The sequence below is a fragment of the Condylura cristata genome, unplaced genomic scaffold, assembly GCF_000260355.1.
Source record: "Condylura cristata isolate star-nosed mole 26May11 unplaced genomic scaffold, ConCri1.0 scaffold00019, whole genome shotgun sequence".
Lineage (NCBI taxonomy): Eukaryota > Metazoa > Chordata > Mammalia > Eulipotyphla > Talpidae > Condylura > Condylura cristata.
The window spans coordinates 14,826,711-14,835,357 of record NW_004567120.1 but is presented as its reverse complement, the minus strand read 5'-3'; positions in this window follow the sequence as shown (position 1 = coordinate 14,835,357).

Here is an 8,647-nt window from a genome sequence, read left to right as displayed (position 1 = left end):
GAAGTACACTGCTGAGGGGAGCAGTGGGCGGGCCAGGAGAGGTCTGCCACGCCATGTGGTCACCTCCGGGGCAGGCGGGAATCGAACTCATGTGGAAGTGACTTTAGCTTCTCAGTGCAGTGCTTTAACCCACTGCGCCACCAGGGAGGGCCTCAGTCATCCTCTCTTACCCAGCACAATCACACACAGGAACACATTTGCCATCACACAATGAAGTTTACTTTAAAACGCCTCATCATGCATTTCCAAGGGCCTAGGAGTGTGATCCATTAATTCAGTGTTGGCAATTTTTATTCCTTTTTTGAAGTGTGCTCTGCAAATTATAAAAAACTCAGATCCAACAAGAATTTTATTTGGCCATGAGTACAAAATGTATAGAGACTATAATAAAGTTGGAATTTGTGCATGTGTGTGTGTGTATGAAATCTCAATAATGTCACAGATACTTGACATACTAAGTGTTGTAACCACAACTAGAAAGTATGGAAAAAAGGAAAAACAAAAGAAAGAAAAAAGGAACTAAACTAAACATTAAGAAAGTATTCAACTACTTCAAAATGAATACATTACATAAGTTGAATGGGATAATTTTGATTGAGTATAGAAAAGAAAGAAGAAACAAGTGTGATATCATTCTGGGAGTATGCTCCAGGCTGATGAGTGGAACAGTATGGGCTATGTTTTCCTAAATCCAGATCACAAATTGGAGAGAAGTAATAATGATAAAGCGCAACTTAAGATCTTATATTAATGTACTAGAAAAACAGAATTGATATATGTTCACTGTCATACATCAAAGCATTCGTAGGAGATTGCAGAAAAATGCCCCTATTTTCTCCATCCAATCACATATCACCACCACCACCACCACCACCACCACCACCACCACCACCACCACCACTCTCTCCCCCAAGATGTTAGCAATGTTAGTACTTCTGTCTCTTTTTCCATGACCATAAACTATATGGAAAAATACACACATTCATTCTCCTTCCATATTCTTTAGCTATCTTTTTTTTTTAATAAACCAGTACTGTACTATATATTACCTTGCAACTTAATTAACAGAACGTATCAACAGTATCTTTCTAAGTGGAATATATAGATGTGTCATTCTAAAGTTATTCCCTTATGTTTTTCTTTTTCTTTTTTTACTTGTGTGTTTTTCTTTTTTTCCCTGATGTTTTTCTGAAAGTTAAAAGTGAATCTGATAAGCTCTTAAATTGGCATGCTAAAAATTTCATTTGCTAGACATAAAAGGAACTATGAGAAAATATGCTATTCTTGATTGAATTTGGAGCAATACAGAAAAGGTAGATGGTTATTTGGAAATTACATAATATACATACCACACAAGAAGTATTCTTCCTGTTCATTGTCCTGTTTTCGAAATAGTTTAATAGAACATTTGATCAAAGTTTGGAGAGGAGATAAAATGGCTACAAAATACTCAGCTGTTGTGCTTAGGGGAAAATATCAAGGCTTTAAAAAAATGACATACTGAAAATTGAAACAAACACATAAACAACCCCCTACAGATATTTAAATGGTGATCCTTGGAACATCATAGAAACACCACAAGTTTGGAAACAGAAGAAATTCCAAATTGCAAAATAGAAGAAAAAAAAATACATTCCAGAAACTATTGACAAGTAAATTTGATGTTATTTCTAGGGGAATTCTCCCAGGAGCAAGCAGTAAAACACTAATAATTAACCATGACAAACTAGTTCATTTTCTATTTTGAATGGTGTGAAGTTCAGCCTTAAAGTTACTCCATAATAAACTAGGCAACTTCTTACTCATGACATGACCTTGTGTGTTCTCCCCCTCAACAATGAATTGGGGCTGGTCTTGTGTGGCCAATAGAATTGGAGGAAGTGATTATGACTTATAAGAACAGGTCATAAAAGACATCAAAACTTTTGACTTGTTCACTCAGATCGCTTGATCTTGGGGAAGCCATTTGCCCAGCCTGGAGACACTGAAGCAGCCCTCAGGGTAGACCCCTTGAGAGAATTGACCCCTAGCCAATGGTCCCTACCATCTTGCCAATCATGTAATAAGCCACATTGGAAATGGATTTCCCAGCCCCATTTACACCTTCAGATGCTTAACAGTCTCAGCCAAAGTCTGATTGTAACTGGAACATTATAACCCATAGTTCCAATCCATACTTCCTAACCCATAGAAAACATGAACAATAAAAAGGATTGTTGTTTTAAGCTATTAAATTTGGGGATGATTCATTACAAAGCAATAACTAACTAATCAAATGAGTTGCTCTCGAAAAAGACCAAAATGCTATGGTAGTCAATGTATTATCATTTCAGCAAAGACTTATAATTATCTTCCATATTCTCTAGTTGTGGATTGCTGGTTACAACATTCCATGAGTCAAGTATCACTGATATTATTGAGATACTACCCATATCAATGTAGGCTGGCATATTCATGGCTAGTTGATCCAAACAGCTGCCTAACATACCAATGAAAAATTGAAGAAAGTTTGTAATATTGATACAAGTTTATGCTGAGCATAATCAAATATACACTATAGATTGGTACTTTTTTTCTGTGGTGGTGAAAATATCCTATATCTACACTGTCCAATATGACAAGCCCCAGAAATATGAAGTTAAGTACTTGAAATGTGCCCAGTGCAATTTAGGCACTAAATTCTTAATTTTAATTATGTCAAATTAATATTTATATAGACACACATGGCTAGTATCTATTGTGTTGCACAGTGCACTCTGCATGATTAAAAAAGTCAGGATTGCTATAAATTAGAGGAAAAAATAAATAGAATTCTAAGAATAGTAACTCTAATAATGAAGGTGGTACAGATTTTCTGTCCTTGGCCCGGTGTTCAACTTATTTATCATTGTTTTATGTGACTACATGAAAGACATGCATATAACTTTAGTGGATGACTCCAAACTGGAAAGAATTATTAATGTATAGGTTGACAGAACTTTTCCTGGGTCTGGCACTCCAAGGTTAGAGCAGAAGGGGAGTATAGCTGGGGAAATGGCTGGTCAGAGACATAAGGTAGTCTTAGGGTTAGTTCAAAGAAAGGTTTCCAAGGCCAGGACAGGGTAAAGGAGACAAGCAATAAATTGGGCATAGGTTTGGGAGGCAGTGAAGCAGACAAGCTGAGAAGATAAAACTAAAGATGAGACTGGAGCTGACAGGAAGCTAGAATGATGAATGAGCAGGGGGTTAGGGAAGGGAGGTAGGGGGCAAACTGAAAAGTAGCGAGGTGGAAGCACAAATGAAGGCCAGTTCTTGCTGGTTTTTGGTTGCCTTATTATTCCTGTTGTTTTTGCTTATGGCACTTGGCATTCCCTCTGGGCAAGAGCAGAACATTAAAATAGCAGGGCTATTCTGTAGAGAATCAGACTGTGTAAGAGCCTGGCCTAAACCACCCAGAGGACATTTATGGATATAAGCATGGAACTTTGCACCTACACTGAAAAACAAGTCCATAAGCACAGGAAGTGAAAAATTTAAAGGGTAATGTGAATCCCTTATTACAGAGAGACCACACTGCCCATAAAGTATCCAAATCCAGGAGAGATTTCTTAGTTACATCCAAGTAAAGACATCTGAAGAGGTGTGATTATCTCAGAGTACTACATTTTAAAACAAGTACATAGTCTGCAAACTAGGGGAAATATGATATTAAATAATTTAGAAACTATGGCATATCCAGAAAGATTGAGAAAGCTTAGAGAAGCTCAGAAGGATTGAGATGGAGTAGTTATCTTCACATGTTCTAATGGTAAATTATAAAAAAGAAGGATCAGTGGACAGAGGCTACAAGGTAAAGTTTAAGTAATTTAATGAACAGTCTAAAAATTAGCCTTGTGAAGAAATAGCTCCTTTATGAAGAAAACTGTTCTCCTTAAGTAGAAATTTTCCAAACTGAGAGTAAATGACCATCAGCCCTAGATTTGTATTAAGAACTCATGGATTAGCAAATATTTTGTACGAAAGCAACTTTAAGTCCTTTCCAATTCTGAGAAGAGGAGCAGCTAGGAATCTTCTCCTCTATGTATTGTGGTGTCTGGCTATTTACCAGAAGTGGCTATTATGTTTCCAATTTAGAGACATGTACTTTCCTTAAGTCACACCCATGGAACTACATTTTATATAAAGGCGCAGAACAAATGCTACACTTGGTTAGAACAGCAGAGACATAACAGCTATTTTTATATGTAGAGCAAGTGGCAAGTGGTGCAAACATTGCCACCACTGCTCTTTCCCTTGAACTGCCCCCCGCCCCAGGCTAAGCAAAGTGCACTCTCATCACAATCTGTAAATAGCTACTGCCATCTCTTTGGAGCACTGGAACATAAAGAGAGATTTTAGGGCCAGATACTATGTTTGCGAGGGGTGCCGGGTTCAGATGTCATTCTGGGGGAGTGTGGCTCAGTAATGGCTACTTACCCAACCATAAGTTATGGAACAAATTAATCAATTATTCTTCTTACTCATTGTTTCCTAGAGGAATCTGTGAAAGAAAATGGTGCTTATTAGTATCCTTAGTACCCAAGGAGGAGACTAAGAATACAATGATGGTATTTTAAATTATTTTTTTCCATTTATTGGATTTTGAAAAATGACATTAACCACACATACTTGCTCTGACAAATTAAATATTACACAAACAAGCAGTAAAAAAAAGTTTGTAATTGCCAACTCCCTCTCCCTTTTCATACCATTCAGATCATCAGTGTTTACAGTCTAGGCTTTATCTTTCTATATTTTTGTCTTTTCTCATACAAATAGGTGCAAAGATATAAAAGCATGATATCTTTTTCTCTATTAAAATAAAAAAAAGTGGGTCATAGTATACCTGATATGTAGCTTGCTTTATTTCAGGTAATATACTATAGATGTGCAAGCATAGAGATCAAATATTTTCAGTGACTGATAGGTTTGCTTACACAAGACCTAAAACATTCACTGCACCTGGAAAAATATTTACAACACATATAATCAACACGTGGTTAATATCATTGATAGACAGGAGTTGCTACATACTGATAGAAAAAAGAAACCCTCCAATGGGGAAAATGAACAAAAGCATTTGCAGAAGATACACAAGTAACTAATAAATATATGAACACTTGCCTGATTACATTATAATGAAGGAAATGTAGATGGAAAGAAAAGACACATTTCATAAAAACTTGTAAAAGTAATACAACTTCATTGTAAAAAGCAGTGTAACAGTAAAACTATGTAGTGGTATATAAAGAAAAACAATATTTCCGATTCCCTTACAGTCTCACTTCCCATGAGGTAACCCTATTTACTATTCACCACACAACTCTCTATGCTCTTAAAAGCATAAAGAAACTCATCACAAAGTTTTATTTTAAACAAAATTAGGGTCTCCTAAATATATTGTCTTGCAACCAACTTTTTTATTTAACAATTTTTAGTACATTTTCCTAGCCGATGTGCAAAGATCCAGTGCACTTTTTAAATGTTACAATATTCCATAGGATAATATATCTATGATTTATACAAACTATTTATATACTTTCAAGCAGTTTCCAGATTTTGTTTTATACTTTTTAGCAAATATCTTTATAGATATAACCTATGTGCTGATGTTTATATTTTTTAGTGGATTTCCAAAACCCAAAATTCTGTAGCAAAGGGTATTCGCATTTAAAATTTTAATAGCAATTGACACATTTCTTTCCAAAATATTTGATAGCAAATGCATTCCCACCAGCAGTTTATGAGTTCTCATATCTCCACACATTTGTTCCAATAGATGATGCCAATATTTTTTCTTGCTTTTTTTTTTTTTTAAAGTGGGATTTCCATACTGCTTGGTTCAGAAGGAATTACAAGCTGACCAATATTCAGGCACATGAGAATTCTTCCAATTTTATAAGAAACCCACATTAAGAGATGTATACTATTCAGCTTTGTGTACCTCCAATTGAGGGGATGGGACAGAGATTTCCCACGCATTCCCTGACTCCTCACATGCATGGCCTCCCTCATTATCAACATTGCCTGCTGCTAGAGTGGTACATAAACTCCAATCGACGAGATTATATTGATGTACTATAGTCACCCAAAGTATATCTGTTGGGGTTCACTTTGGGTGCTATATGTTCTGTGGATTTGGACTTTAAACTCTAACAACAACACAGATTCAAACTTGATAAAATTTTGGTCCTTGTTCTTTGGATTACAACATATTCTAACTGGACTCAGACATTTACATGAGAATTTGAGATTTCCTTACCCAACGGTTCTTAACTGGGAACAGATGAAGAGCACTGCTAATAGAATCCAATTCTCTTTAATTTTAGATGGGAAAAGCAGAGGTTCAAGGGGATATATCAAATGCCCAAGGTCATTTTGTCGTGAATGGCAGAAGAGGACTAGAATAAGGAGAGATTCCTCCCAGGATAGTATTCTCTCCACCTTGTGCCTAGAATCCACAAGGCCTTGTATTGTATATACAGATACAACACACCGTGTTCGTGTTGCCTAGAAATTCCTTTCTTCATCCCTGAGTTAAAACTGGCTCTCAACCCTTAGTTTCTCATCTTTTTTTTTTTTAAGATTTATTTATTTATTCATACATAACTGGGGTACAGGCCAGAGATGCGGAGGGTAAGAGGATTCACCAGAGACAGCATGGGGAGCAGAACAGGCAGATCGACGAAGTACATTGCTGAGGGGAGCAGCGGGCGGGTCAGGAGAGGTCTGCCTGGCCATGTGGAGCTCCTCCGGGGCAGGCAGGGATCGAACTCATGAGGAAGGGCTTAAGCTTCTTTGTGCTGCGCTTTTAACCCGCTGCGCCACCAGGGAGGGCCAGTTTTTCATCTTTTTTGAAAAAAAAAAAAAAAAAAACAAAGAAACTCACTGCTATTTTATTTTTTAGAGGTAGCATTTTTTACAACATTGTATAGGACTGTGAGGTATAGAATTACACCTTTCAGTTGTATGCTACCACAACATACCCACCACCAAGACACCAATAGTCCTCCCCATAGTCCAATGTACCCTCCCAATTTTGTTCTTCCCTTCCTCCCACCCCCTCTGGCAGCTGCAATAGAGCAATATTTCTAGAGGTTGTTATTGATCCTTTCTTTTGTTTCCTATATTCCATATGTAGGTGACACCATCAAGTAGTTCTCTTTCTTTGGTCTTACATTGCTTAGCATGGTCCCTTCCAGTTTCATCCATGTTGTTCAAAAGTGAAGATTTAAACTTTCGATAGCTGAATAGTTTTGCATTCATTTATGTACCACATCTTCCGATCCGTTCATCTGTAGTTGGGCACTTAGGTTCTTTCCATAGCTTAGCAATTGTCAGTAGTGCTACAATGAACATTAGCGTGCATGTATGCCTTTAAGTTGGTGTTTTTGCTTTCTTCAGGTAGATACCTAGGAGTGGAATTGCTGGATCCTATGGTACATCTATTTTTAATATTTTGAGAAATCTCCATACTGCTTTCCATAGGAGATGGACAAGTCTATATTGCCACCAAGAGTGTAGGGCAGCTAATTTTCCTCCACATCTTCACCAACGTTAGTTGTTTCTGGTTTATTTTCACGTGAGTCATTCTCACAGGTGTGAAGAGTTATTTCATTTGTGATTCATCACAGTGTTTCATCACTGATCATAAGTGATGATTAGCATTTATTCAAGTGTCTGTTGCCCACATGTATGCCGTCTTTGGAGAACAATTATTTAGCTCTCATGCTAATTTTTTGATTTCGTTATTTTCTTTTTGTTGAGTTATATGAGCTCTTTGTAGCCCTTGGATATAAGCTTTTTATCAGGTGAATGGTATACAAATATTCTCTCCCATTCAATAGGATGTTTTTTTTTTTTAAGAAGTGATTTGTTTCTTTTTTTTTTTTTAAAGATTTATTTATTTGTGCATACAGAACTGTGGTACAGGCTCCAGAGATGCAGAGGGTGAGAGGATTCACCAGAGACAGAGTGGGGAGCAGAACAGGCAGATCGAGGAAGTACACTGCGGAGGGGAGCAGCCGGTGGGTCAGGAGAGGTCTGCCGCGCCATGTGGATCTCCTCTGGGGCAGGCGGGAATTGAACTCATGAGGAAGTGGCTGAAGCTTCTTAGTGCTGTGCTTTAACCCGCTGCGCCACCAGGGAGGGCCAGTTTATTTTGTTGTTTGTTTTAATGAAAGTTTTTCTTTAGTATACAGAAGCTTTTTAACTTATATATTTCCATTTGTTTATCTTTGCTTTTGTTTCCCTTGCTGTTGGAGCTGAAACCACATTCATTGAAACCTCTGTTGTGTGGTGTGTTGCCTATGCTTTATTCTATGGACTTTATGGTTTCAGGTCTTACATGCATTTATTGAATCCATTTTGAGTTAATTTTGGGGTGTAATATAAGATAGTGGTCAGTTTCATTCTTTTGCATGTGGCTGTCCAGCTTCCCAACCCCATTTATTAAAAAGGCTTTCCTTGTCCATATACCTGGAGGTCTATTTATGGGCTTTCAGTTCTATTCCATTTTTTCTATGTATTAGTTTTAGTTTCTGTACCATCCTCTCTTGATTGCTATAATGAAATGTGATACCACCATTGTTCCTTTTTTTCTTTTTTTTTTTTTTTGTGGGGCAGGGGA